Below are 27,857 nucleotides of genomic sequence, written 5' to 3'. Positions count from 1 at the left end.
TACTTGTAGTGCTTATTCTGTGAATACAGGATGAGGTTTCTAAGAACATAAAATTCATGAGCTAATTGGCTTGAGCTAAAATGAGTTAAAAATTAAATCCTTTAAGAAATTCAGCATTTCTGTTGACATACTTTTTGTTCTAAGTAGTCTTAATAATGAAATAATGTAATCAAACTTTTCATACTGTTAATTAATTAAAAGCTTGCGCATAGGGTGTAAAAACAAATTAATAGATTAAGTTGTAATTAAGTTTATCTATTCATGGTTAAAGCTAATGGCTGTGGCTATACAGGCTGTAAATAGAACTGTGTGAATAGCTTTGCTGCTGACTCCTGGGAGTCTACTGCACCCTCCAAAGGAGCCCAGCCCTTCTGCTTGGCACCTCTGCACATCTTGGTTACAGTGGGTCTGACACAGGGAGCTGCATGCACATCTCACTTCAATTATCCAGAAAGTTAACCATTTCAGAGAAATCTTTTCTGCAAATATTCTGTGTCTCAAGTTGAAGTTGGGTGTTTGTTCTCAAAAGCTGTCCCTTGGCATTGCTGCTGTCTCTAGCGTGCACAAAGGAAGCAGCCAAGCAGTGTAACTGTGGCAGGAACCTGGGGGAATGCTTAAAGCACACAAACAGATGAACTTGGCATCTGCTCAGCCACCGTGTAACCTGTGCCTCAACCAAACCAAAGTAAGGGCTTGATTCCCTGGTGTGCTTTATCTGCTTTGCACTGCTCCAGTGATGCAAAATAGATGTAAACTCAATTTAAATGACTTCTGTGCTTTTAATAATTTGTGCTGTTCTGGTATATTAGTGAATCTGTGCTTAAATAAAAGTATTGTATTCAATTTCATATTGATTCTATCATATCTTCATAAAAATTTTGAATGATAACTTTGTCTTTAAGTTCCTTGTTTATAAAATATAAACTAAGTGCTTCTTACGTTTCATAGAACCAAAATTTTCATACATTATTTACTTTATAAGCAGATGCCTGTAAGTTCTAAGAAATCAGAAAATTTCTAGATAGAATGTATGTGGAGAATTACAGGTAGGGAGATAGAACAGAAAGAAAACTTAATAAAATCTTAAATCCTACAGCCGAGCATTAAAGACACTCACACATCTTAAACACTACACCTGCGCTGCATAATCTTTCTCCATACTAAAATAGCAAGTGATATATATTCTAGGTTCTTCAGTAAGAAAGGGGTAAATTAGAGAGTGATGCATTAACACAGCTATGTACCTTCTGCTACCGAAGCAGTTTCATTTAAATCAGTTTGGCCGCTCTCTCCAGTAATGCCAGCTCTGTGCTTGATGAAATATGGGAGACATTACAAGCTAGACCACTATATAGCCTAACTCTGTACATACGGACTAGTAGAAAGTATATCAGAGTAAGGCTGTCTTTAAAAGGAGACAGCCACACTGTCTCAGCTCCCTGATGTAAAGTCAATTGATTATGCCACCTTGCTCTGTAATTTTAGCTAAGTGCAAGTCTAAGCAAGACTTGGTCTTATTTTGTTTTAGGAAGGCTGAATATGATTTGGGCAGTTTTGCTGTGCTGTGGTATACTGTAACAATGTCTTAATTTATCAGCAGCTCATGTCAGTTACAGTAAAATAATCCTATTAGAGAAAGCAGTTAAACCCCAGGAAGCATGGGTGAAGGCTGTCGTAGTATCCTTAGCACAGCACTTTTATGCTGCTCCCAACACCAGGTTGGATGGGGCTTTGAGCAACCTGGCAGGCGGGTTTGAACTAGATGATAGGTCCATTCCAACCCAAACTGTTCCATGATTCTGTGATTCTCTGATACTGTAGTCCAAACAGCTTTCAAGAGAGAGATCTCGAAACACTGAGCACCGCAAGAGGCAATGTTCCTAGGCACATCTCAGCCATGGCAAGGATGGAATGCCTTAGATTTCTTACAGTACCACTGGCTGCTTAGTGTCACTGTATATGTGCTGGTCTCATAGGAGCTTAAATTAGAGGGAAATCATAGAATGGTTTGGGCTAGAAGGGACCCTACATATAATTTAGTTGCAACCCCCCGCCACAGATGGGGACACATTCCACTAGACCAGGTTGCTCAAAGCCCCATCCAACCTGACCTTGAACACTTCCAGGGATGGGGCATCCCCACTTTCTCTGGTAACTCATTTTGGTGCCTCACTAGCCTCATAGTGAAGAAACGTATAGGAAATTTTTAGTACCATCGTTACTGTTTATCATTTATGTGATGAAAGCAACCTTCTGAAATAAGGAATTTCTTACCAAATCTTACTCTGACAGCACTGCAGACAGCACATGCTTTCGGATACTCACATTGCACCAGACCTTTGGGTGGTGTAGATGCTGCTCTGTCAATGATTTGCATAATATGAAAATAGGGAACAGCGAGTAATAACTTCCTATATAAGAACTTCACAAGTAGCCTTGTTTTAATGAATGTAGGTTGGAAGGGTCATCCTAATTACTCAGTGTCCAAAAGGTACTTTTATTTCCAAGTCTTATTATCCTCAGAAACTACAAAGTTCTAAAATATTAATCAGATACTTCCTAGCTTTTAAGATGGGTTTGGGAAGAGAGGAGTGAGATGTAGAAGTTATTTTTTTATCATTCACATAGAATGGTTTAAAAATATATCTAGTTTTTTGTAATGCAGTTGTCATATAAAGGTCTGGTAATCTAATTGATACAGTTTGATATATCTGATAATCTAGTAACTGGAGTCTAATGTGTAGCATTTTTTTCGCTATTATAGGCATTATATTTGTCCAAATATTTTTTTAAGTAATTAGTGACCCTCACAATGTAAAAAACTCAGATGGTATTAATAATTCAAGTCTCAGTGGTATGATAAGCACTGTGCTGACCAGAATAGACAAGGATGTTTTCAAATTCTTTGATTATTTGATATGTAAAATTAAGTCATAGAGCAACCGCAAAAAAATTAAGTACTTGTGTGGTGAGAATCTTGAAAAGGATAGAGGGAATACCTCTACCCAGTGAATGCAGCTACTTCATAAATTGTGAAGTTATGAATGTGGCAGCTTTGAGCTGATAGCTCCTGTAGCACTGTGCATTGGTCAGTGATTCAGTATACAGAAATATGACTATTTATTGGATTTGTCCTGAGCTCTCCTTCCAGAGGACCATCCCGTATGCACTATTAGTCTCAAAGCCGATGCCTCCACTGCCAATTGCAATCTAGGATAGAGATATCTGACAAAGGCTGAACACTTGAAAAATCTAGTTAAAGCAGCACTGAGCCCTGTACAAGAGAATTACAATATTTTACCTCTACTGTCTGTGTGTCATCTTGCATTATAGACTACTCTGAAACTGAGAAATACACTCCTGAATTTTTTTCTATTTTTAATATAAATAGCTCCTGAGGGCATTTACCATGAAATGTGTCCCATACTGTTTCAACCACTCTCTTAGCTCTTTGTAAACCTTCTTTAATTGATGAATAACCATCTTCATCTGAGGACATCACAACTGTTGTTTTACTAGCAGTCAATGAAAAATACAGAAGTAACATGGCTTTCACCTGTCTAAGATTTCGGCTTTATGTAGGCAAGGTAGCACAACTCTTGTGGGTACAGGATTGCACTGAGTATTTCTTCTAGTTGCAATGACTCTCAGTTTTTGTTAAAAGTCGCATGTTATGTCTCTGCAAACTAACAGAAGCCTGAGTTTTTGCACCAGAATTTGATCGTTTGTGTACTGAATTGTTAGAATGGTCCCAAAGCTGACTGGAAAGTTATCACATTCTGGGGATCATTACCAATAAAACGCTGATACGAGACTGTTCTGTTACCCAAAGCAGGTCAATCTAATTGTATGAATGTAACTAAATTGGTTATTTAGCCTCAGGGCCAGAGAACAAGCCCTGGAATTGTTTAGCTTTCCAGTACAGGCACATCACATCTCTTCAGGAAGGCTTTTGCCTTTGGCCTGCATTCATTCTTCTTAGGCATATGATATTAGCCAAAGTAAATTCCTATTTGCTGGTGATTTACTTAACAATGGGTCCAGATCATCTTAAGTCTGTGTTAGCTCGTGTTGTTCCTTTGATATTCACCTACCACAAATAATAACACTATTAATTTTTATGGTTGCTTCTCTTTTGTTCACAGCAGAGAGGAAGGTTGTCATGTTGTATAAATAAACATTTTCCTGAAGGATCTAGTAACACACCTGCTTAATAATTATTTCTCATTTTTAATTTCAGACCAAGATTTATCAGCTTTTAATACATTTAATATTTATCATGTTGATTGTTATCATGTTTATTCTACAAGCCCAATGTTTTGTGTACTAACAGAAGTCAACATATTTATATTGACAATACTATCAAATTGGCAATCTTATATAAAATATTAATTTAACATTCTGATACTGATCTCAAAAATATATAGTTGTAAAAATTATATTTAGTGTAACTCATATCAAATGGCTTTAATTATATCAAGTTCATTCAAGTCCTCCATATGTTTCTTACTAATAATATTCTGTCAAATCTCTGGGTTGAGGTGGTTATGATTTATGTTCAACATTTATTTCTTTCATACAGAACAGGAGAGAGAATTGTTCAAGCATATTCATAAAGAAAGTGTAAAGTTTAGGAAAGGTGAGTGGCTTATATCTGAATGTGCACGAGGTAACAGGAAAATTGTAAACCTTGTATGACTTCTGCTGAGCATTTTTCTTGGTCAGGCGTATAATGCTGTGACAAACACTCTGACCTGGTTTTATGCAATGTGACATTGCAGGAACTTTTAAGCAAGTAGAGAATACAATTGTTCAAAACAATAATAAAGGAGGGGACTACTCTTCATATTATTATTATCATCCTGAGAATCTAACAATTTAGTAAGCACTGAGAACAAATAAATAACACATTATGAAAAGGCTGTTCCAGTCCTTCCAGATTTTTGGCATTTAGACCTAGTAAGGGCTTTGAGATAATTGTCCCAGCATGCTGTCTTTTCTACAAGCTCACTTTTCAAACAACCACATCACCTTTGCATGTTGAGAAAACAGCACTGCTGTTTCACAGAAAAGAAATACAGATACATATCAATTAAATTATTACAAGATCCCACAGTAAAATAGTGGGAGATGCAGAAATTAAATATGCAGGGAAAATTTCTTGTTGATTTCAAGGCTCAAAATTAATATTCTTGTCTCCTATTCCAAGTGATAGCTTCCCTTTTACCAAAGTAATGCTCAATATAAAACATCAGAGAGAGCATAAGATCCAGAAAATCTCCAGATGCAAAAAATCTCCAGGGCAAAAAAGGGAATTTGGAGTTTAGTCAGAAGTCAATCTTTTTGATCAAATATTCTTACTCATTTGAATATTACCTGAGTAAAACCTCTCCAATGTAATTACACTGCTCCTTTGAATATGTAACCTGAATATCAATATAAAAATATTAGTTAGGGCCATGTTAGAAAAAAAAAATCCTCAGTAAGCAAAAGTCTACAAAAACATGAAGATTTGATTGTTGAGCACTGTAGCCCTACATTTAAAAAAAAAATTAGAAGGAGAGAATGGAAGCATATAGCAAGTAGCGTGATACCTTCTGCATATATCTCCTGACATTCAGCTCATCAGTTCTTTAAAACCACAGTGAGAGAAGATATATGTGGGTTGTGGCATAAGTTGCCACCAGCCAGCTCCTCCAGTAAATTCACTGTGAAGTATGCTGATGGCCCAAGTAAATGCAATGTAGTTTATTTCGTAATGAAAAGAAGTTACTGTGTGTCCCTTAAAAGATGGAGGAAAGGTCTCCTTGAATTCAAGAAAATATGGTCCAAAGCAGCTTTAATGTAAGAAGACTAAATTTATCTGAAAGTGTAATTTATTGCAGATCCAGCTGCAGATGGGAGACAGTTGGTTTAAGGTTCATAGGGGTTTTAAGACTCCAAATAATTGAATTGCTATTAATGTGTCAGACATTTTTCCATTAAATTGAATGGACTTCTACGACAGCAGCTATTCTTACACGCAATGCTAGCCATCAGTCACATTTCAAATGTGATTGCAAGGCTCTATTTAGGCTCTGCTAAGTAGAAACTGTTCTGCTGGCCAGTGAGATCACAGGCAACAAAGGACTGAATGCCAAAGACACCTTGATTTTGACTATACTGTATTCCGTGGGGTACTAAATCATCTAAAACAGTATTTTATGTTTTACCCAAGTTGGGTACCTTTCATACAGCAGACTGCCTTTTTTATTTGTTTGTTTCTGCATTAAACCCTGAGCTATTTAGGTGAGAGACTGTTTTAAATTGTGCTACAGTCCTGTCCTCTAACGTACAGAGTGTATCCAGAGTGCCAAGCAAATCAACGCTATTGAACCAGGCAGGCAGTGTGTGCTCAGCAGTGCTCTGGATTAAACTGCTATTCATTAGTATGGCCAATTCCAGCAGGTACCTTAGTAGCAGTTTTAGGAACATTGGAAAATAGGAACATAGGCTGGGGGGAACACCCTGGTTAATTGAATCCCAAACTCTGTCTATTTCCATCAACCAATTCTTACCTTTACTTCCTTCTTTGGATCAAGTTGATATTAAAAGCAGGAAGTTCTTTTGTTTTGGTTTTTTTTTATGTTTTGGTTTGGTTGATTGGTTAGTTGGTTTGATTTTTGTTTTGGGTATTTTTTTGTTTTGGGGTTTCTTTTACATTAGTTCTTACCCAGAGGCTGTTCCAGAGCTCCTGAAAACCCTTTTCTCATTTCCAGCCACATTCATTCAAAGACAGCTTATTCTCCATTTGCTCTTGTGCAATCATCCATATTAAATTGTTCTCCCTCCCTTTCATTTGTCCACCTGGCATACTCATCTCTCTCCCCTTTAAATATTTGCCTCAGAAATGCTCTTTAGATCAAATGGACATCAGAAGATGAAGAGAACACTCAGAATGCAAAATCTGTATCTTGTGAAACAAGGTGGCTCAAATGTCATGACAACAGCACTACTCCCAACCACAGAATCCCTCCTCCAGCCTTTTCCCTTCATCTGTGGAGCTCCCTGGAGTATGAATGCAGTAGGCTGTGTGATTACTCCATGAGCATTCTCTCACTCCTGTTTACCTAAAGGGGATCCCTTGCTAAGGAGTATTCAAGGAGCAGCTAATACCTGAAGAAATCTTCGAAATGTGCTCTTTGAATTTCAGTGCTGTGATGCAGTACAATCCTCGCCGTGCACAGTGGCAGCAAAACACATGAGATTGTATGTGTAAGAAATGATTCACCATAAACTTTGAGGGAGCCTAAAGGATCTTTTTTTTTGTTGTTGTTCTCCATCATCAAAATACATTTCCATGTTGATTTGGATACAGGAAAGCTTCAGTATGAGTATAATTTCTCTTTTCAGACAAAATGACTCTCAGGAAACTCTTCTATATGTTATTTATAAGTGCTTCTCAATCTTGGTATCTTGTAGGACTAAATAAACATGTAAAATATTAATCTAGACATATAGTAGTCTAGAAGAGAAGGGCTTCTGCAATAATAACTATGTTGCAAATGCATTGGTTCACCTACATGAGATTGCACAGGGCAAACAAAAATGTCATAATTTTGATTTGTTGTTGCATGACTCACCTTCTAAAGAAAAGTCAAATCACAAGTGAAAATTAAACATTTGTCAAGGAAATGAAGAGTCCGGGCCACTAGGATGAATTGGTGATTGTTGATGATTGTTATTAGTTCTGTTGTGTTGACCCACTTGCAGACTTGAATGTCTTCAGGTCACTTAACCTACTTTAGGAGAGGTTTGCATTCACATATAAAAAGTTGTCTATAGACCCAAGAAGAGGTTTGAACTGACAATAACCATGCCATATCCTTTATTCCACTTGTTATCATCCTACATGTTACTATACACTATGAAAAATAGCACTATCTCAGGACAGGGACATCACTAGGAAACAAAATTTGGCTGTGCTCAAACCCCTGTCCCCTGATCAGAAGCAGCCACTACCCCAAAGTGGAAGGTATGCACACACCATTTGTTAAAGGCCAGTCTGGAGCTCAGATGCCTCAACAAATGTGGGGACAACACTGAGTTGGCCTGGCTGCCGAAGTGATAAGCACTTACCTTTTGAGTGTCCGGTGGATGGTCCTCCATCAGGCGCTGCACATCCCACCCAGATATGAGTGCCTGAGCCTCCCTGCCTCTGCTGCTGTTGTTACACCACACAGGCACAAGATATCTTGTCATCTTGTTCACAGGAGAGTGATGGGAACTGGCCATGGGAACTTGCCATGCTTACAGCTGGCAGGGACTTCTGGGTTTTTTCCACTTGTAAGCAAAGCTTCTCAAAGATAGACAGAAGGTTTCTACAGCATATGCTTATTCTTGTTAGGATTCTAACCTGCAACTCCCCAAAATGAAAATTTCAGGTGTGGCTTTAGATGAAATACTGTTAGCAAGAATTTCTAACCTTTATCAGTCTTTCTCCAGAAGTCATGGGTCATGACACAATTATAGCAATAAAGCTATAAGTTAAAGTGAAGCCACAATAAAAAAATTCCAGAAGTTTTGAGATGATTAGATTGTCTTTGAGAAGCATGTATAACTTTTTCCAGAATATTAATGAGAATAGGAAGGTTAGAAATAGATCCACAATGGTATAGAGGCTCTGTGGCTAGGGATGGTTTCTGTCAGTAAGAGCAGACATATACTTTCTTAGACTGCTTGGTGCTACTTCTTCCTAAAAGATGTAATAAAAAATATTCTACATGAAAGTATCATAATACTTGCCTACAGGTCTGTCCCAGTGAGGAAACGTGTTAGTCCAAATCAGTAATTGCAAGGCAGAACTCCTTCCTACATTTCCCCACAGTGAAATGATAAACATGAACACAGGCATTCACCCTAGCAGAAAAATGTGCAAAATCTTACTTTGTGACCAGATATGCAGGTGGTTCAATTTAATTCTCACTAGTTCTTTCCACAAAACTAAAAAAAAAAAATCCCGAAGGAAGAAGTGCTTGAGTCAGCTCCACAGAGAACAGAAGTTTATGCTATTCACAAAGTGGCATGAATCTTCTATTGAGATGCTAAGTGTTGTTTCATTGCCTTCCATACATCCTTTCCATAAGATATAAAGAACTTTTTATGCCACATTTTTTTTCATTGTGGGCTTTTTGCCCCTGGCTCACCAGCTGTTTCCTTGCTTACATCCTCAGGCAAGAACTGCTGAACTTGGGGAGCAAGAAGACTAAATTATTGACAGGGATGGTCTAATAGACAGTTTTAGAGAGTGTGTACACTGCAGAATTGGTTATCCAGATCTTCCAGGTAAAGGAACAAATCTCAAGAGCAGAAGTAATAACCAGCACAGACTGAGAGAACACAGAGATGTTAAAGGGGACCTTTAAAGTGTGAAAGGGCAAGAAACAGGCATAATAGACAGTGAGATTGTAATGGTAGATAGCAATGAAGGGTACTGAGTGATGAGTCTGGATGCTAGTTGGTGAAGAAAAAAGGAAGTTAGTAAAGAACAGGTGGATTAAATGGCTACAGTGATAAAGTCTTGGAAGTATGGAATAGGAGAGCAGGACACTGAAAAAGTAAAGGTCAGAGGCAGAGAGAGGGTTTTTGCTACTAAAATGGAGAGAAAAGAGGGATTTTAGAAAAATGAACAGTATTTCATAACAGTTGAGATGATAAATGAAGAAGAGGGGAGTTGATGGTAAATGTTGAGTTTAACAGCTTGGCACCTGATTTTAAACATTATGGTACACAACAGAGAGGAAAATTTGGAAAGGAGATAAAGATGTTTTTTCTCTATCCAATGAATATAAATTTTCAGTGCATCATCAAGGAGAAGAAAGCCATTCACTGATGAGTGAGAGGCTGGAAAGAGGAAGATTCCAGCAACAGTAATGATGACATGAGCGCCAGTGTAGAGTTAAGCAGTAGGGGAATGTGTTATGGGAAAAAGGAATCCACCATTAAAGAGCTAGAAAACAGAGCAGGAGATCCTGAAGAACTTTATAGGAGGGACTGAGAAGAACAGAAGAAATGTATTATAGTTGCTTTTTAAAATAAAAGCTGATTTCTAATAGCCTTTGATTATTAGAGGATGTTTGTAGCATTTGAGGAATTCAATCTTACAAGAAGTTTGTTCAGCTTGATTATTGAGATATTACACAAGTCCTGCTTTAAAAAAAAAAGTGTTAAGAAATAAAATAATAATTCTGTGTGCAATAAATAATGGTATATGGGCAACACTAGAACAACAACAACAAAACCACACTAAACCAAGGTTGTTTTCTTTTCCTATCTGCAACTAGAATTTCCTCCTGAAACACTCAAAACTATTTGCCATGCAACAAAATTTCCATGATCTGGAGGTAACGGAGATAAGAACTAAAACTTAGATAATGCTTCTGTTCCTGCTATTCCTTTCTGATCCTACACCATGGTCAAAACAAGCAAAACACCTCTGGCAAAGGAAGAGCAAACAATCTTGGAAAGAAAAAAGATCAGCTTTCCCAAAGCTGTGCTTTCATTGTGTGTGGAGATCTGCACATGAAGAGAAAGAAGACAGACAACTTCTGATAGCAATGAAAGTTCATGCTATTTACTTTATGTGGCAAATCTACTGGAGGCCTTTCTTATCCACGGCATGCTTTCTATTACAAGACCGAGGTCCTAACGAGGTAGGTGCTGTTGAGTGAACTCCAAGTCTCCCAAAGATTTTATTGCTGTTGGAGATAATTTGAAAACTCATTGTATCCTGATCAGTACCCTTAGCATTTAAAAACTAATTTAGTGTCATTGTTTTGGGTTTTTTAAAATAATTTTCTTCTATCCAAGATTTCCCTAATATTATTCCTTAATATTCCCTAATATTATTTTCATCAATTCTGTTTATGGAAGATTTGTAAATATTAGAGTAGCATACTTATTGGCACCACTGGTGTCCTGGGTTTCAGCCCTCTGGTAAAGAGAAAATGGCCATTTCAGTAATGCCTGAATATACATTCAGGGATCAAATCTAAGAACTCTGTAATTTGGGGGATGACTAATTGTCATCTTGAGGAAAACATAGTTTTTAGAAGAGAAACAGAAAATGTGGTTAAAATATTTCACTTAATTTATGCATTTCCTATCTGCAGCCTTCCAGGATTAGGTATTCGTGCATAGGTAGAACTGGCTTAGCATAGAGATAGGCAAGGAGGAGTTTATCTTCTTTCCTCAAGCTGGTATGACAGTAGTTGCTGTATGTACCTTGACCCAGGACTTAACTGGCTTTCAGTGCTCTAAGAGTATCTAAGAGTACACAATATCCCATTCCCCTCACACCTTTAGGTACCCAAATTTTCCCAGTCAAGTGCACTGAGTGCCTATTACTCATGCTTGGAACTGCTTCTGGCTAACTAGGTCACAACCAGCTCTCAACAGGACATGTTGTCTGCCAGAGATCCCAGAGGAGCTCGATCCAGAAGACATGCTGAGTGTGCGCTTCTCATTTTCTAAAAAGGCTGAGCTCATCACAAAACACAAGACACAAATGAACTGTCATTCCAGAACACAGCCAGAGAAGGAGGCTGGTCAGAAGTCAGCTTCGTGGTTTTTTCATCCCTCCTGCCCTCACCAAAACTGTTGCCATTTTCTAAATTTTTCTTTCATAACATAAAGCAGGAGGGACAGCTTCAGCCAAGATGTGATACACCTGGATTCATCCCATGTGAAGATGAGGGAATTAAGACCTTCTCTTCCGCATCACAAAAAGTCTTCCCAAATCACCAGTTTTGTGTCCTGAAGATATTCAAGGGGAGAAACAGTCTCCACTATTCCCATTCACACTATGCTGCTTTGCAAAAGAACCTACCCAAAGTCCCATCAAACAATTAAAGAGCAATTAGCCAGAGTGAGAGCAAAGTACCCACCATTACAATGTTCACCTTGGAATAATAGGAACACCTTGATTTCTGCCCTGTTCTAAGCACTAAAGACTATGGGAGCCACATTATTTAATCTTTGCAAAATTGAATAAAAGCAAGAAAGCACATCCACTGTCTCATTTTTCAAGCATATTCTAGTCCTTAATGTGTGTTTTTAAAGGGATGACTCAAGGTCCTAAATCTAGGAGAGGGCCATGGCTGCAAATCTCAGTCATTCTGCAGTTCAGACTAGATTTCTTAATCCCAGAAAGGGAAGGGGCAAAGCACCCTCTTGGTCACCAGTTCTTCTCTCCTACTTGTGCAGCGTCTTATGCCAGTCTAAGCCAGAACTGCCTGCCCTTCTCTCCCTGCCTAAGTGACCACAGTGAATCAGTTCAGAGAGTTAATCCACCTGACAGCTAATCATTTGTTTCTATGGAGTTAGTGTTCTGCTACAAAACATACTTGATTTGTGTTACCACACGGTAGAAACACATCAACCAGGAAGCAGGAGTCGAAGAACTGATGCCTTGAACTGAATCTGACTAAAGTTGCCAAGGAGCCTAATACTTGGGATACTACTTTTGGGAATTCATTCTGAGATGTCTCATGTTGTCAAGGTATTGCAGATGCCCAGGTCCTTCACGCAAGGCTGTTCTCTTCCTAGAAGAAGGAAAATAAAAACAAACCCAACAAAAACCCTACAAAATACACCCACCCACCCGCCCCCAAACCCCACAAAAAAACCTAAAAACAAATGGTTCATAGCCTCTGCACCCAGAGGTGTCTGGTCTGAGCAGGCACAGCTTTGGGAAACCCGGTGGTCCCTACAGTGCACAGTAGAAGCAGAAGGAGCATCAGGCTGGCTTTCTCATTTCCTCATTTTGGTAATACTGCCCATGTGAACTGTGATTTTTTTTCTTCTGGTGTTCTGTTTTTATTGGGCTCCACTTTTAACTTGCAGTTATGTTTTTGTTTAGTATTTTGTTATCTTACAAAACATATGATCATATGCAATAGGACTAACATTTAACAAATAACTGAATCAAAAGCTAAAAAAGGTGATTCAACTTACCAACTGTTGTTCAAACAAATAGAAAAATGTCATTAGAAGCACATTAAAACCAACACAGTCTAGATACCTACCTGAGGCAAAGACTAAACCTACAGTAAACAAACTTACATAGAACAAACACCTGCCAAGTTCCCTTCAAAGAACCGGACATCCTAAAAGGTATTTATCCTTGCGTAGAACTTCTGTAGCTCTGTGTTTATCCTTAACCATTATCCCAAACTTCTTTCTCTTTTATGTTTTCTAAGTTATACTATAATCAAGTCTCCTTTAACTTCACCCAGGTGAAGATACCAAACCTGGATTCAGGGCCCACTGAAGGCAGACCTTTTCTAACCATTTCATCTGACACGGCTTTTGGTCAGGGCACAAATGAGCTCTTCTGGGAGTTGTGTCAGACAATTTTGAAATTGTTGCCTTCTGTAAAGAGACCATTTGTTTTTAATCTTTCAAATGCTACAGCAACATCAAACAAGACTGTAAGGAAATAGCTTCCTGGGGTCAGGACCTATGCTGATGCAAGCAGAATGTGGATGGATTTAGGAAACTCCGCTTAACATTTCTGAATTATCTGTTAGTCCCTGTTCCAGAGACCCATGGAAGAGTTAAGAGACTGTTCCCCTAGTCCATGAAATTATTAGTATGACAGGAGTCATATATGATAGAAGCTGTTTTTTAAAAGTGATTATAGGACTGAAGCAAATGTAAAGCAGTTTTGGTAATTCCAGACAATTAATGCTTAAAAATCTTAATGCTTAAAAATCTTCTTCTCAAGTCTGAGCTTGACTTTTTGACTGTCTAATCAAAAGGAAAAGATTCCTTTCTCCTCATCCAGTAGTCATTCACTCATTCTTCCACCTGGATTTAGAAAGCAAAGTTTAAGTTCATGATGAGCAGAAAAGGTACTTACATGTTAGCTTTTTATCTGCTAACAGTTACATTCCTCTTGATGCAACCTGTGCACCTGTGCACAAGTGAGAAGTCTGGAGTCAGATCAAACGTGGAAAGATTTTAAAGTCATATAAATGTTTCATGAAATGGAAAAATTATGTTTTACATGAATACCTGAAATACATAATTTCACAACCTCTAGTCTTCAACTCCTACTGAAAGGTAAAAGACTTTTAGGATAGTCCTCAGCTACTGGATCATCTTTCCTCTCCAGTTTGTTGACTGTCTCTGATCAGTTTGATATGGTGCCTGACTTGGGCACAAGTGGAATTCCTTTGTTAGCTATTTATTACAGTTGTGGTGAACTGTCACAGAGAGAGTGCCAAATGCGAATCATAGCAGATTTTTCCACTGCCTTCTATGTAAAGTTGGACACACTGAGAGAGTGTCTGCATCTCCATTGCTAGATTTTCTAATGAGTTAATGTAAAGATTAACTCTGTACTGTTGTTTGTTTTTGTATTTTTTCTTGAAAGGAATATCTTGCTTATATATTGTCAAATTTTAGGATATGAGTGAAAATGAACACTGAAAGACAAATCAAATAAAGAATATATGTGGTCTGTTAGGGGAATACAACAGCAGGGAACACTGTTATAACCAAAGTGCAGTAAGAGAAAGGGGTTTTTATGCTAAATTAAACTTTAATTATCAGGATTTCACCTGTAGCTCAGAACTTATTTCATCAGTTAAAAAGCATGCAAGTATCTTTGTATAAGACTAACAAACAGACTGACCAAATTTTTAAAGCCTCTCATGGAAGTGACACAAATGCACAGAAATGGGAATAAATGAGTAAATGGGGAAGCAACATTTCTATCCATTGTTGCAATAACTTAGATGGAAAAGGACACGTCATTAAAAGAAAAAGGGCGATAAAAGCATATCACTAGACCACTAAGTTTGCCTTGTACTTTGCTGTAAAAGCTAGGGGTCATTGGTCTGAGTGTTCTGAAAGCTTCTCCATTCAGCAGGACTCAAAAAACCAATTCTTACATTTTATTATGAGTCAAGCCAACAAAATGTTTTTAATGGGCTTTCAGGCTTGATTTTGGAAATATCATAGTGTCACTTATGGTAAAACTAGAACAAATAATGGATCTGTCTTGAATATGGCCATCTCAGCCCCATTACACCGTAGCAATGCCATTAGAAGCAAACTGGTTTTCCTGTACTCTCTGTCTATTAAATTATCTTCCAAAGTGATTCTTACCAGGAAAATTTGCCAAGCATGTCTAAAGAATGAGTAATTGTTTATATATTACTTCAATTTCTCCATCTATTACAGTTTCTGATTTCCTTTCATCTGTCTTCAGCATCACATCAAAAAAGTAATTCATTGCCCCCATTTGATAAAAAATACCCTCTGTATCTGAAGGAGGCTAGGGTTTAGGTTGCATCTGGGTTAGTGGTAGTTAGGAGGTTATAGATTAGTGACTCCAAATTTAAAGAAATTCATCTTTTCAAGAAACTATGCTATATGAGGTGTGTTGCTGGATTGGGGCTTGGGGGTTTTTTTCTACCTTTTCCAAAGGAAGCATACCAAAGTAACCCATGTAAACTGCAAGTGGGCAATTAAATTGCAATTTTCACTGAAGAAAAATTTGAGTGAGGAACACTGTATACCATTTAGCATGGACTAGAAAACTCTGAATCTCTTTCATATCATTCTGGTGACTGAATATGACATGATGCTAAAGACCAAAGTAGTATTGTCTTGACTGCAGCTTATCCTCCATAAACTCACTTGAACTAATGGACTTTGAGAGCTAAGCTACCAGAAAGGCATACTACAGCAGGCAACTAGACTGAGATTATTCCTGAAATCTGAGGTCAGTCTGTTACAACTACATGGCTGCTGAACCTCACTGACTCAAATCACAGTTTCCTGACAAGATAAACTGTAAACCGTGAAACATCTTGCTTTTTGCCAAATGGCTATAAACTGTCACAAGAGCTTTACAGTAGATATTTCTGCAGCTGAAGCATAAGCACTCCCTGATAACAAGGGAGGACAAAGAACAGAGAAAGGGACCTGAAAAAGCTGACAGCTGGCAGAACTGCTTTAGTAAAGGAGAACAAGGTGAACATCTACAAACTCCTGCATCATGGCCTATGTCACCCTCTTGAGCAAGGAGTGGAAACTGTCCTCTGCGTTTGCCCAGGAGTAATCCTGACTCATTTAGGAGACACAGTGTATCCAAGCTATTACTTGGGTTTAGATAGAAATAGTAATTTTGCTTCTGCTTGTTCTATAAAAATTTGACATCTCAGTTCTCGGTGTCAAGCTTCTTTACTGTCAAGCAAATAAATCAAAAATCTCTGTCCTATATTATTCCCTCTTTCTTCATAGGAATAAAAAGTGCAAGGGCTATCCATTCTGTGTTAAGAACTTTGTCTCTCATTCCTCTGGTCCTAAAAAGAAAAGAGGAAAAAAAAAACAAACCCAAAACTTTAACTGTATCCAAAATGAAATATGTTCAATTCTATCTGGCGACATTTGGGGCATTCAAGAAAACATTGTGTTCTAAATCCTTACTTCATGATTTCTTGCCTAACTCTGCAAAATATCCCTTATACACTTGCTTTTATGTTCATATGGTTTGTTATAGAAAACCAAAACTCCTCTTCCTTCTAGAGTTATTTCGGAAACTGATGCATATCTCAGGTGTTTGGAATCTGATGAAAATTATATACTAGTGCATAAAGCTGCTTTCTTACCAAACTGTGTCTTTGCAATAGCTAAGATGGAGTTAAGCCAGAAATATATCCAGGCAGATTTATTGGGTCACTGGATAAAACGGTTATTCCTTGATGTACACTACAGCTGCGCTTTAAATTATGTCTCTTCTCCAACAGCTCATGTAAAGCTTTTGTTCACTATTCACTTTCTCATTTTAAAATATCAGTTTATATAGCTTTTCCAGTTTAAGAGTAAAGAGATGGTAAATGGTGAGTAATAATTCCTAGATGTATTTATGATTCAGCAACTCTAGAAAGCAGCTATGCAAATAATAGATACTCATCTTGTGAAAGAAGTACCAGGGTAATTTCTTAATCTTTGAAGCAGAACTTTTCAGGCAGCAGTCGCTGCATATCACTCAGTTTTGCATCCCTGATCCATTCAGTTGTCCTGACAGGATACCTTCCACACAGTTCATGTGCTGGGGTGCAATCAGGACTAGAGACCTTGTCATAATATACAGTAACTTGATTGTGGTCACTCGATCGCTTTATGCATGGACAGGAGTAATTATTGTTCTCACATATAAGATTTCTTTTTGCACAAGTTTACAGTAAACAGCAGATAATTATTATAAGATATCAGATATTATTATAATATTGACACTACTTGACTGAGTGAAGTTCTATCTTTTCTTCTCCATTATTCCCAAAGAGTCCCATTCCTTCAGTTCAATCATTACTTGTCTACTGGTGTACTCAAAAGGGATTGAGCTAATTAGCAGAGGTAGCCTAGATGTCTGTAACAAAAGAGATTAAATTGTCAAAAAAATCTAAATATTCTGGGTTTTTTTCTTATTGCGAGACACTTAGAATAACCAAGTTACTTCTTGCTGCCAATGTATTTGGCTTTGTATTCGTATTCAAGTATAATTGTTTTATTAAGTAGAAAAGCTTTGTTAACCTGAAAAGCTTTTGTTAGTATTTACTCTTTGTTAAATACATAACTCGCTATGAGGGAACACTGTTTTCTGCTGTAAAATAACCTTAACTGAATCAGTAGCAATCAGTTAATGAGAGCCAAATTTAAGGTGTTTGTTCACATCCTAAGAAACAAGCAAACATGATTTGGGTACAAGAAGAATTCTCAATGTGTTTGCTAAGTATTGGTTTGGGGTTTTTTTCCTAACCAACTATTTATTAATTCTATAACTTGAGGTCTGATTTCTCCTCTGAATTGTTTTTCTATTTTTAGTCAGATCACAGCAGTTTTCACTATTCATGAGGAAGCACTCAGGGTTTTTTCAGCACAACTGCTTGAAAACAAGATAAACTGGATTCCAGAGGAGAATGCAACTTTTAAATCTAGAAAATTAGTGGTTTATAAGCAAGTAGAAAATTGATATTATCGTGGAAGTATTGTATTCTGCTTTTAACTTGCTGGCATCTCTAGGAATGAGTTGACACAGAATCCTGAACAATTCTAGAGCCAGAAAGATTTGGCCTATCCCAGGAGGCTCTTTAGCATTTTCAAAACTGTTCCTCCCCTGAATAGTGAAAAAAGTCTTTTAAGCATAACCATCCTTCATTCATAGGAAAATGTGAAAATTAGGATGAATTAATTAAAACAGAAGGGTTTGGGTATTCCTTTATTTCAATTCCCAATATAAATTGATTAATTTAAACCCAAAGACTTCTTTAAATGAAAAACTGGCTCCATTGATCCAAATGAAACCAAAACAGAAAAAAGCAAAACTAAACCACTTCAGTGAGATACTTTGGCAACTTCCAAACTTGCTATAAAAGATTTTTTGCAAGAGAACATCTGTCAAAACCAATTATTTCAGCACTCAGTTTTGACAAACATAGACTTTTCTAAAGAATGCTTAATTGAGAAATTCCTTACCATGCCTATTCTAGATTGACATGGGAGTTGGCTAGTAGCTGGACACTGTTGAAAAGAAATACATTTGTGTAGCCAAAAGAAGAAAAGCAAGCTGGGGAGTGAGGGCATAAAAGTTAAGGTGATGCTATATAAGGTAAGTTCTTTCCCAGAAAAATCTCATAGTGAGCAGAAAGCATTACTGATTTTGTTTGCTGTGATGGCAAGGGGAACTAGCATGGCCAAACTGGGATTGCTTAATGCCCTGACTGTTTTCCTGCCCTGGAAAGCATCCGTATATTATCAATATGTTCTCTGCAGGACATGGCAGCATTATATCAACATTCATAGTGCTGGTTAAAAAATTAAATTTCACAGGAAATGGGTGTCATCAATATCACATTTTGGTGAAAAAAAGATTAAAATCTAGATTTCTCTTTACTCCACGAAATAGCCTTTTTGACACTGATGCCCAGTGGAAAGCTTATGTTCTGCTAATTGCAGGGTGACAGAGAACTATATACATGCACGCAGTTGCAAAGCTTCATGTTCCTCTTGAAATACATTAACAGAATAATTACCTTGCCAATTACGAATTAAACCTGCTTGTAAAGCATCTCCCCATTTTTAGGCTGAATTTTAAAGAAAAAAAAAGTGGTTATTCTTTGCTGCTGTTGCACCTCCCACCATATTTATTGCTGCTGCTACTACCACAGCTGCCTCTGTAGCACAGGCAGTGGTAAGGTGCATTGAGACAGACAGCAGTGGTACTTGCATCAGAAACTATACCTGTGGAGGTGGAAAAAGTGCAATGATAAGAGCAGTATCAAAAGAGTTGCATACCTGTAGGATGAGTTGGAATTTCTGCACTCCTAGGGAGAGGAAATGAGATGCTGGAGAGATTTCAAAACCTTTTTATTCCTCCAAATCAAATCCTCTTTTTTTTTTTTTTTTTCCCCTTGCTAAAGCACAGCAGGAGAATAGTGATTACACTCTCCTTGTGCAATTCCGTCCTTCTAGCCACAGCCATTTTAGGGGCAGATATAATTAATCTTTTTCTTGTGCGCTTGAGAATGCCTTGGGATACTCTCCAAGTCTCATCTTCAGCAGACACCTTTGTTCCCCAGGGGGAATTTATTCACTGCCACAAATCACTTACTTTGAACATCCTAATCGATACATTTCAAGAGAGTTTGAATAAATTATGCTTGGAAGCTGTGGTGAATAATTCTCCATTCAGAAAAAAACAAACTCTCCTTGAGAGGGTATGCATTATGTATAATTCTGGAGCAGAACTGACAAAATGGACAGAGATACCTAGATAACTAGTTCACTGTAGCAGCTACTCTTCAGTGTGAATTTTAGGGAACAATAAAACAAAAACATAGAAGATACTCAGGTTTTTAGTGTAATGGCAGAGGTTTTGTTCTTTCAACCATAACAACAAAAAAAATCTTGTTTCCATAGGCCTTGCTGACATTAAAGCCTTGGATGTACCAAGAGGATAATAGATCACTTTCTCAGCCTCAGTAGGTAAATGAGAATACTGGGGTTTATGACTCTCCTTTTCTGAGGCCTTGAGGAGTGGAAGAGGACATGAATGTCAGGAGTCCCTTGTAACACCCATAAATTGATTACATTTTTAATTTGCCTCATCTTATGTAAACAAATATCTTAAGGGAAGGTGTCCAGAGGATGGGTCCAGGGTCTTTTCATTGGTGCCCAGTGACAGGATAAGGAGCAAGAGGCACAAGCTGAAACACAGGAAGTTCCTGTGACCTGAACATGAGGAAGAACTTCTTTATTGTGAGAGTGACCAAGCACAGAAACAGACTGCCCAGAGAGGTTGTGGAGTCTTCTCTGGAAATACTTGTTACAGCCTGCTGTAGGTGAACCTGCTTGAGCAAGGGTGTTGGACTAGATGAACTGCAGAAGTCCCTTCCAACCCCAACCATTCGGTGATTCTGTGACTGTGTGTATGTGCCAGTAGGAATGGGAAGGCAGAGGAAGAAAGAAGGGGTTGTAGTGACACTAAATTACTTCACTGAGCTCCAGTTTGATTTAATTCAGCCTACCAAAAGGCTAACTGAAATGAAGTCTACGGTCTTGAACTGCTGACTGAGAAGTAGGCAGGGACAGAGAAGGAATCATTAGAAATGCTGAAGTGGCTGGCATTCCTGATTACTGCAAGAAGACTCAGGCTCACCACACCTCTGCAAAGGAAGAAACACCTACAATAGAGTCAACAGAGTAGCCTCATTTACCACTAAACAGGAAGATCAGAATTTGGCCTTTTGTCACTAAAGTGTCAATTCATTAATACAAATGATAATTTCAATACAGGCAATTAAAATGATGAGTGATGTGAATAGGAAACGACCCACTCCGGTAAAATTGTTCTTCTGAATTAATTTGAATTTGAAAAGATCACAGAGCTGATAGAAGTGCCAATTAACTTGGGCAAAAATGAGATTATCAATCCAATGGAAATCTGCCTTACTTAAATATTTGTGTTCATTTCGAATGATTGAAATAACTCTGCAAAGCTTCTGAACTTTGATTTAGAAATACCAAAGCATCATTAAAACAACTCCATCTAAGTATTTCAGGCATTACATGCAGAATAGCACCTTCCATTGAATCAAGATGTTCTCTACCCACTGTTTCCTGTGCTGCACTTCCAGTAATGCAACTTCAGTGATGCATGGTGGGCTTTAGGCAATGAGGCAAAACAGTGCATCAGAGGAGATAAATCTAGTGAGTGCTCCCAGCATTAGGGAAATTGATGAATCATGGCATCAGTGGCAGAAACAATCTAATGCTGAACTGAACAAATTTGAAAGGAGACAGGGAGAGGGGAGATTTCCCCCGAAAAGAAACTTAAAACATAACCAACAAAATCTTTCCACCACTACCACACCCCTGGAAACCTGTAATGTTGCAAAAATGCTGTTTTCCAGCAGTCACAGGGAAACTTTGATTAGTCCTTGGCAGAACCACATTAAATGTTGTTCAGTAATTTATAGCAAGACACAATTGTTGGATTTTGCAGAATATTTTGTATTTTTTAAAACTCTAACTTTGAAATATCACTAGAAAGGCTTGTCTAATACCTGGTATGAGCAGCAGCTTATAATTTGAGTCTTTTTCTGGGAAAAAAGTACAGTCATAGTTGTGAATATTTTTGAGTAATTTGGAAGTTTTTTTTATGGATAAATAAATCAAAAGTAAGATACCTGGTGATTTCACAAGAACCTGAGCAGGAGTGTTAAGCAATATCATCTGCATAATTTTTCATAAGCCATTTTTTGGTTCAACTGAATTAGCTTTCCTGTCAGAGCACATGGAGTACACAACTTCTTGGTTCTCATCAGTTTCATTAACTGTATTCAAATTATCTGTAATGATTAATTAACTTGAAAAGAATTGCCTGGCAACATGCCTTTAACCACTTCCTGCTTGTGGTTGAAAGCATTGCCTTGTCATGGGAGTGAAGGGTGACAGATATATTTACATAAAAATAGGGGAAAAAAATCTCCCTCATGTTGCCATGTTCCTTCCTCCTTCAGTAAGAATTGCTCATGGAGTTGTCTCAGCCCATACTGGAGGACCTTATTCCTGCAGTTCCCTCCACAGAAGAGCATCCTTAGGTGGGCTGAAAACAGGGCTAGAGCCACATGTTGGGTTTGGGGGAGGGAGGACATTCAAGGGCCTTGCAAGGGATACCAACCACAGGCAGGCACCAGTCCAGAGATGACAAAAGTAGTAATGGAAACTGTTACCCCAGCTTTAGGGGAAGAAAAGAGCAGATCATCCTCCACTAAGAGCTGGAAGTCTGGAAATTGGAAAGGCTAATAGAGAAGTTTCAGACATTCTTTCATTTTGGCAGTAGTCAGTGCTATTTGAAAAGGAAGGTGGGCAGGAGCATTCATGTTTCTGAAAGTAGATGGTACTGAAGAATCCATTGGGTTTTGTTATTTTTGATAACTCGAGAAGAGGTGCTTAACAACCTATGCTATGTTGGAACTAGGAGCAATGTACAAAAATGAGCCCCAGAAACAATATGTTTTCTAGCAAGATATTACATGCAAATAAAAATGGAGTTAACGACTGGTCTACATTTCAAAGGTAATTTTGGGAAGGTGAATTTAGATACAAAACCACACGAGGACTGCAATTTGAGGCAAAGCCCTTGGCCTACTGAAAGATCCATAATTAACTCTTATCAATAGTGTGGGAAATGAAGACAAACGTAAAACACGCTTAGAAACAGACGTGAAGTAGAACAGCATTCAGAACTCAAAGTTCACCATACACCCTACAAACAACATAAGCATGGCTGCCTAGTGTGGAAAAAACAAAGGAATTGTGTTGGAATTTGCCCTTAGGAAGACTTAGCAAATTTTGGGAAATTCAATGAACAGAAGAATGTTTCCATACAGTCCAAGACAGCCCTGGAATGAATTATTAATTGCAAATATATGGAATGCTCAGTTATCCAGTGTTGAATGCCAATGCACAGTTAGTACAGTGCTGGAAGTGCTGACTGTATCTCAGCTACAGATACTAACAAGTAACAGAAACAGAGGTTTCTGGGTGACTTTTGCCCCACAAACCGAGAAGGTAACTAACACCTGCAGTACTGCTGGGGAAAGTATTCCTATTAGGGCTAATATCTGTTGTATATTTCTTTTTTTGTCTATAAGCTGTTTTCCTTTCAGAAGAGGCTTCAGGTGGCCTGCAGTGGAATGGTGGTCTGAAGACCTCTGCCTCCACATGCTCTGTGAGTGGCACGTGTGCCTGCTGTATCAGCCTCATTTGTTCTACATCCATGAGCTCCTCTGTGCAGCACAGGGCAATTCTTCATCAGTTGTCTCCAAGCATAACTGAGTAACTCTACTGGGATTTTTTTTGTTCTCCTTGTCTGTAATGTGGAATGAAGCCACTCCAAGAGATGTGCATTAGAACTAGCAAGGACTGTAAGACTAACATTAGGCATGCTGACTCGTATCGAGTGTGCTGGGAAGAAATGCTAAGGTTTTTTTTCAGTTGTGTGTTCACTGAATGTGCCAAAACTTTGCAAGATGCATGTGTCAAATATAAAACATAACATGAGAACATCATGTAGTTTGAGAGCTCTTGAAACAAAACATTGATCTCTTTATTGAAATATTGAGAAATATTAAACACTGTGTTTAATGTCCCTCTGTAAAGCCTCTGTTACTACTTACCATTGCCTTTAGTTGCACACCATTCAGGTATCAACAAGGAAAGACATAAAGTAGGTCTCTGACTCCGCAGAGTTGTGTTAAAATATTAATCTTTTTCCTCAAAGGATAAAGATTTGTTTAACTGTAGTAAATGTAATGGGTTTTGCTTCATGAAAGAGCTAGAATGTCAGAGGAATCTCTGATCCACATCGTGAAACCTTGGAAACCAACAGTATGAAACAACCTTATGCCTAATGCTTAAAGCATAGATATCTTTGCAGTAAATAAAAATATTTCCATGCAGTTTTCTGTAACATGCATTTTTTAAAAGATTCTGTCTCCAAAATTTCTTAAACCTAAGGGGTTTAAGAGGATATTCAGAGTTTTTCAGCTTCTTCAGAATGAGAGCCTCATCTTCACTTTGCCTCAAATTGGAGAAACTTTTAAGAGTTGGTTCAGTGAACAAAGCATATTATAATGACCAGATGTTTTTGAAAGTCCCATCATACAGAACATGTACTTTCCATAAGAGGAAAGACAGACCTTAGTCCATAAAATCATGGCTTGCTAGTAGTATTGTGCCCTAATTTCCAGTTCACTCATTCAAAAAAAAGGCTTCATTATTCTTTTATTGTAAAGGGGTTTGGAAGAAAAGATACTAGAAATAGGTAGGATAGAGATTTTAAAGCAACTGATTCCATATTATGTATAAATATTATAGAATAACGTACTCTACCTTATGCCTCAATAGAATCAGCTGAGGCAAATAAAAATGGGACATAAGAATTTTGACCTGAAATGAGGGCTAGATAAGGCCCTTCAGCTGGAATATTTTGAATTTTTATGTTTTAGGGGAGTAAAAAAAAACATAAACCACCTCTAAAGAAACCTTGTTTCTAATTGTTGCCTTTTTTAAAAACAGACTGAAGTAGTCACTGATACTAAACCTCCTCCTTAGCCTGATGCAAAGCTTGGTAGCTTCAACCATATTTTCTAGTTTAATTGCATAACTTGTTTTTCCTCCCCAAAGCATGTGATGAAGCTGCACAGTTGGCAGGACTTAATCTAGCCTAAATACTCCTGACATTAAAAAAAAAAAAAAAAATAGAACCACAGAGGGGTCTAGCTCTGCTAGACTCAATATACTGGGGCTAGAAAGCAAGCACTACTGTTCTTCAACATCCTTTCCCAGCAACACCCTTCCTCCTTTGCCTCAGTGACTGAAGGTAGCTCACAGTTGTGGCTGGAAAAACAGGAATTTATTGTTCAGTGGTTGGCTTTCCAGCCAGGCCATACTTCACATTCATCTGGTTTCTGACTTTTCCTTTTGGTTTCCTAAGCTGATGATACATATGAGACCTTGCTGTGTCTTCCTGTCACCCTCTCTCCACTAACTTCATGTATGTCATTCAATTTCAACCAAATGACAGGTCAAACTTTCAAAGAAAATTTCAAAGGCAGAAAATTAACCCAAGTGCCTGGGAAAAAATCCAACAGCCAAGTGAAGGAGAGAGGTCCTTCTAAAGCTCTTGTGGAGAGAATCACAGAATCATAGAATTGTCACAGAATGGGTAAGATTGGAAGGCACAAGAGTGGGTTATCTGGTCCAGCCTCCCTGCTCAAACAGGGTCATCCCAGAGCACGTGGCACAGGATTGCGTCCAGATGGTTCTTGAACACCTTCAGTGAGGGAGACTCCACAACCTCTCTGGGCAATCTGTGCAAGTGCGTGGTCACCCACACAGTAAAGAAGTTATTCCCCATATTGAGGTGGAACTTTCTGTGCATCTGTTTCTGCCCATTGCCTCTTGTCCTATTGCTCAGCACCACCAAGAACAGCCTGGCTTCATCTTCTTGACACCGTCCTTTCAGATACTTACAAACATTGACAAGGTCCCCTCTCAGTTGTCTCTTCTTGAGGCTGAACAGGCCCATCCTGTTCATATTTGATCTGCAAGCTTAAGCTTTACTGGCCAACAGAGTTGGTATAAACCCAAGCTGCTGCAAGAGTTGCTGTGACTGAGAAGGTCCTCGGAAGGAATTGGTGTGTGAGTTCGCAGTACAACCAGGCTGTACTCAAGCTTCTTCCCAAGCTTCCTGTGTTCCCCATCCTCTTACAGATCTCACAGCAAGGTCCTGCTTTCAAAGGCAGTTTGGAACAGGATTCAATGTCCAAGTCATGGTACAGCTGAATGTCTCAGAAAGGGCAAATCGTGGGGAAGGTGGAGTTTTAATCCACTTTTGCTGTCATTAAACATACAGTCAACAAGCTGTCCAGAGTTATTGCACAGTTCTTTTAAATCAAAACATTACCTTGTCCTCTTATTATTATAGACATAATGTTTCTAAAATTCAGCAAAACCCCCCTACCTGTTTTACTTGCTGGAGGATATATATGTATCTTTCTGCAAAGCTCTGTAGTTTTTTTTAACATTATGAAATACTGGACAAAAGGATGCCTATGGACCTCCTCTGTGGAGTCAGTCATCTGTGTGGCAGTAAACGAGGACAGCAGGCTGTACTGCCAGTGAGCACAGCTTATATTGGAACGGGGTGCTATACCAGACATTCACATCAAGCTTCACTCGGTGATGTCACAGCGGTGTTTCAAGAGGTCTTGTCTGCTGATCTTCAGGGATCTATTTATCTAAATAAGGTTGGTTTACCCTATCCCATTGCATACTCAAGTGGAAAAGCTACTTTACAGTAACATAGTTGGTGATTGCAAACCTGTGCTAATGGTCAGTGTAAGAGTAGAGAGCTTGTAAATGTACGGATATGACTAGGCATGACACTTTCATACCAAAATTTGCATGTTTTCAGAGATTTCAAAGGTTTTAAGTTTTCACAACATGTTTTCAGTCCCTTGTGTTTTAGCAGATTTTTTTTTATGTTGGTACATAAATAGATTAAGAAAAATTGTGAACTTCATATTATGGGAAAGTAGTTTTAAGTTCCATCCTTTAAACTTTAAAAAAATGAAGTGTTAAAAGTAGACCTTTTATGTAAGTCTGTTTTGTAGTTCACTTATAAGTGGTCTTGAAGAGGTTTGGATGTATTTTGCTCTTTTCTGGGCAACAAATAATTCACAATTCTTTTTTCTTTCTTAAGCTTTGAAAAAATGCGGTAGCACCACAGCCTTCCCTAAGCACATATTGGTTCAAGTATACCATCATACAAAGACAATGAGGAACAAATTAACTTCTGGAATATTATTGTCTGTCCTCCAAAGCAAAATGTCCTTTCCAAGGAGGAAAAATGCTGGATTCTTTCTATGCAAATTTTTATTTAGCATTTGTAGACATTTTAGAAGAGTTCACTCACATGCTTGATAGAATTTAAAAGATAAAAAACAAAGGAAGAAAAACTGGTATATTGTTTTTTAATATGTAAGTTTTCCATGCAGCAATAACTGTCAGATTCTGCAGGAAGACATAATTTATTATTTTCTGTTGGTGAATATGAAAATACATGCACAGCTTGCTATAAAAAATTGTTTACTGGGATGGTTGGAAATTTTTATTTTTAAAATTGACACATGTGCTGGTTTAAAGGTAAACCAGCAGGGGAAATGAACTCAACTCAAAGGAGAAATTATAAGTCAGAATAACAATTTAATAAAATAATACAATAAATACAATTATACAGACAAACAGTTGATTTTAACCCACAAAACCCAAATGTATAACCCAGCACCCTGAGGCATGAACAGAGTGGTGTTCATTGGGCCCCATGAGTCCAAAGTAAAAGGAGAGGGGAAAAAACCTGTTGGTGAGAGTGCTGTTGCAGTCCGGTCAAGAGTGGTGATTGCACTCTGGTCGAGAGTGGTGGTCTGCAGTCTTCCTCTGGATCCCACGAGTGGTTAAAAAAAGTCCCAAGACTCCAAGATTATATATCTTCCAGTTCAGGCAGGAATGCCCAGTACCTTCCTCAGGGTGGGGAGTTCTACAGTGGGTATGAGGACAGGAGCATCCTCCTATCTCGCAGGCCTCTTAACACCCAGTTTATAGCCTGAGGAGTCAGGCTGCTCTGGGCAGATGGTGTAAATGGTCCATTGAAAACAGTTTCTGGGAAATGGCATGGAAGGCTATAGAATACACAGTTTTGGGTTACACCCATCCAGTGATGAACTGGTCTCAGCTGT

General features: G+C 38.2%; 1 protein-coding gene and 3 long non-coding RNA genes across 9 annotated transcripts in view; 3 read left to right on the top strand and 1 right to left on the bottom strand.

The window, feature by feature from the left end:
* The window catches only part of LOC135411521 (uncharacterized), a 538,599-nt gene that overhangs the window by 352,930 nt on the left and 157,812 nt on the right, over positions 1 to 27,857 (top strand). The gene's annotated exons all lie outside the window — the stretch shown is intronic.
* The window catches only part of RGS17 (regulator of G protein signaling 17), a 73,431-nt gene that overhangs the window by 3,811 nt on the left and 41,763 nt on the right, over positions 1 to 27,857 (top strand). The gene's annotated exons all lie outside the window — the stretch shown is intronic.
* Positions 16,215 to 26,228, bottom strand: LOC135411514 (uncharacterized). 3 transcript variants are annotated; one of them, XR_010429178.1, is made up of 4 exons: positions 26,084 to 26,228; positions 18,529 to 18,573; positions 17,288 to 17,422; positions 16,215 to 16,355 (listed from the first exon to the last, which is right to left on the bottom strand). It is a non-coding gene; the product is annotated as an uncharacterized LOC135411514 (long non-coding RNA). The 3 variants fall into 3 exon arrangements; XR_010429177.1 differs by lacking the exon at positions 26,084 to 26,228 and adding an exon at positions 25,594 to 25,703; XR_010429179.1 differs by lacking the exons at positions 18,529 to 18,573; positions 26,084 to 26,228 and adding an exon at positions 25,594 to 25,697.
* LOC135411515 (uncharacterized) lies at positions 25,815 to 26,928 on the top strand. Its single transcript, XR_010429180.1, has 2 exons — positions 25,815 to 26,369; positions 26,825 to 26,928. It is a non-coding gene; the product is annotated as an uncharacterized LOC135411515 (long non-coding RNA).

Source organism: Pseudopipra pipra, chromosome 3 (assembly GCF_036250125.1).
Source record: "Pseudopipra pipra isolate bDixPip1 chromosome 3, bDixPip1.hap1, whole genome shotgun sequence".
Taxonomy (NCBI): Eukaryota; Metazoa; Chordata; class Aves; order Passeriformes; family Pipridae; genus Pseudopipra; species Pseudopipra pipra.
This window is presented reverse-complemented; position numbering and strand designations above follow the sequence as displayed.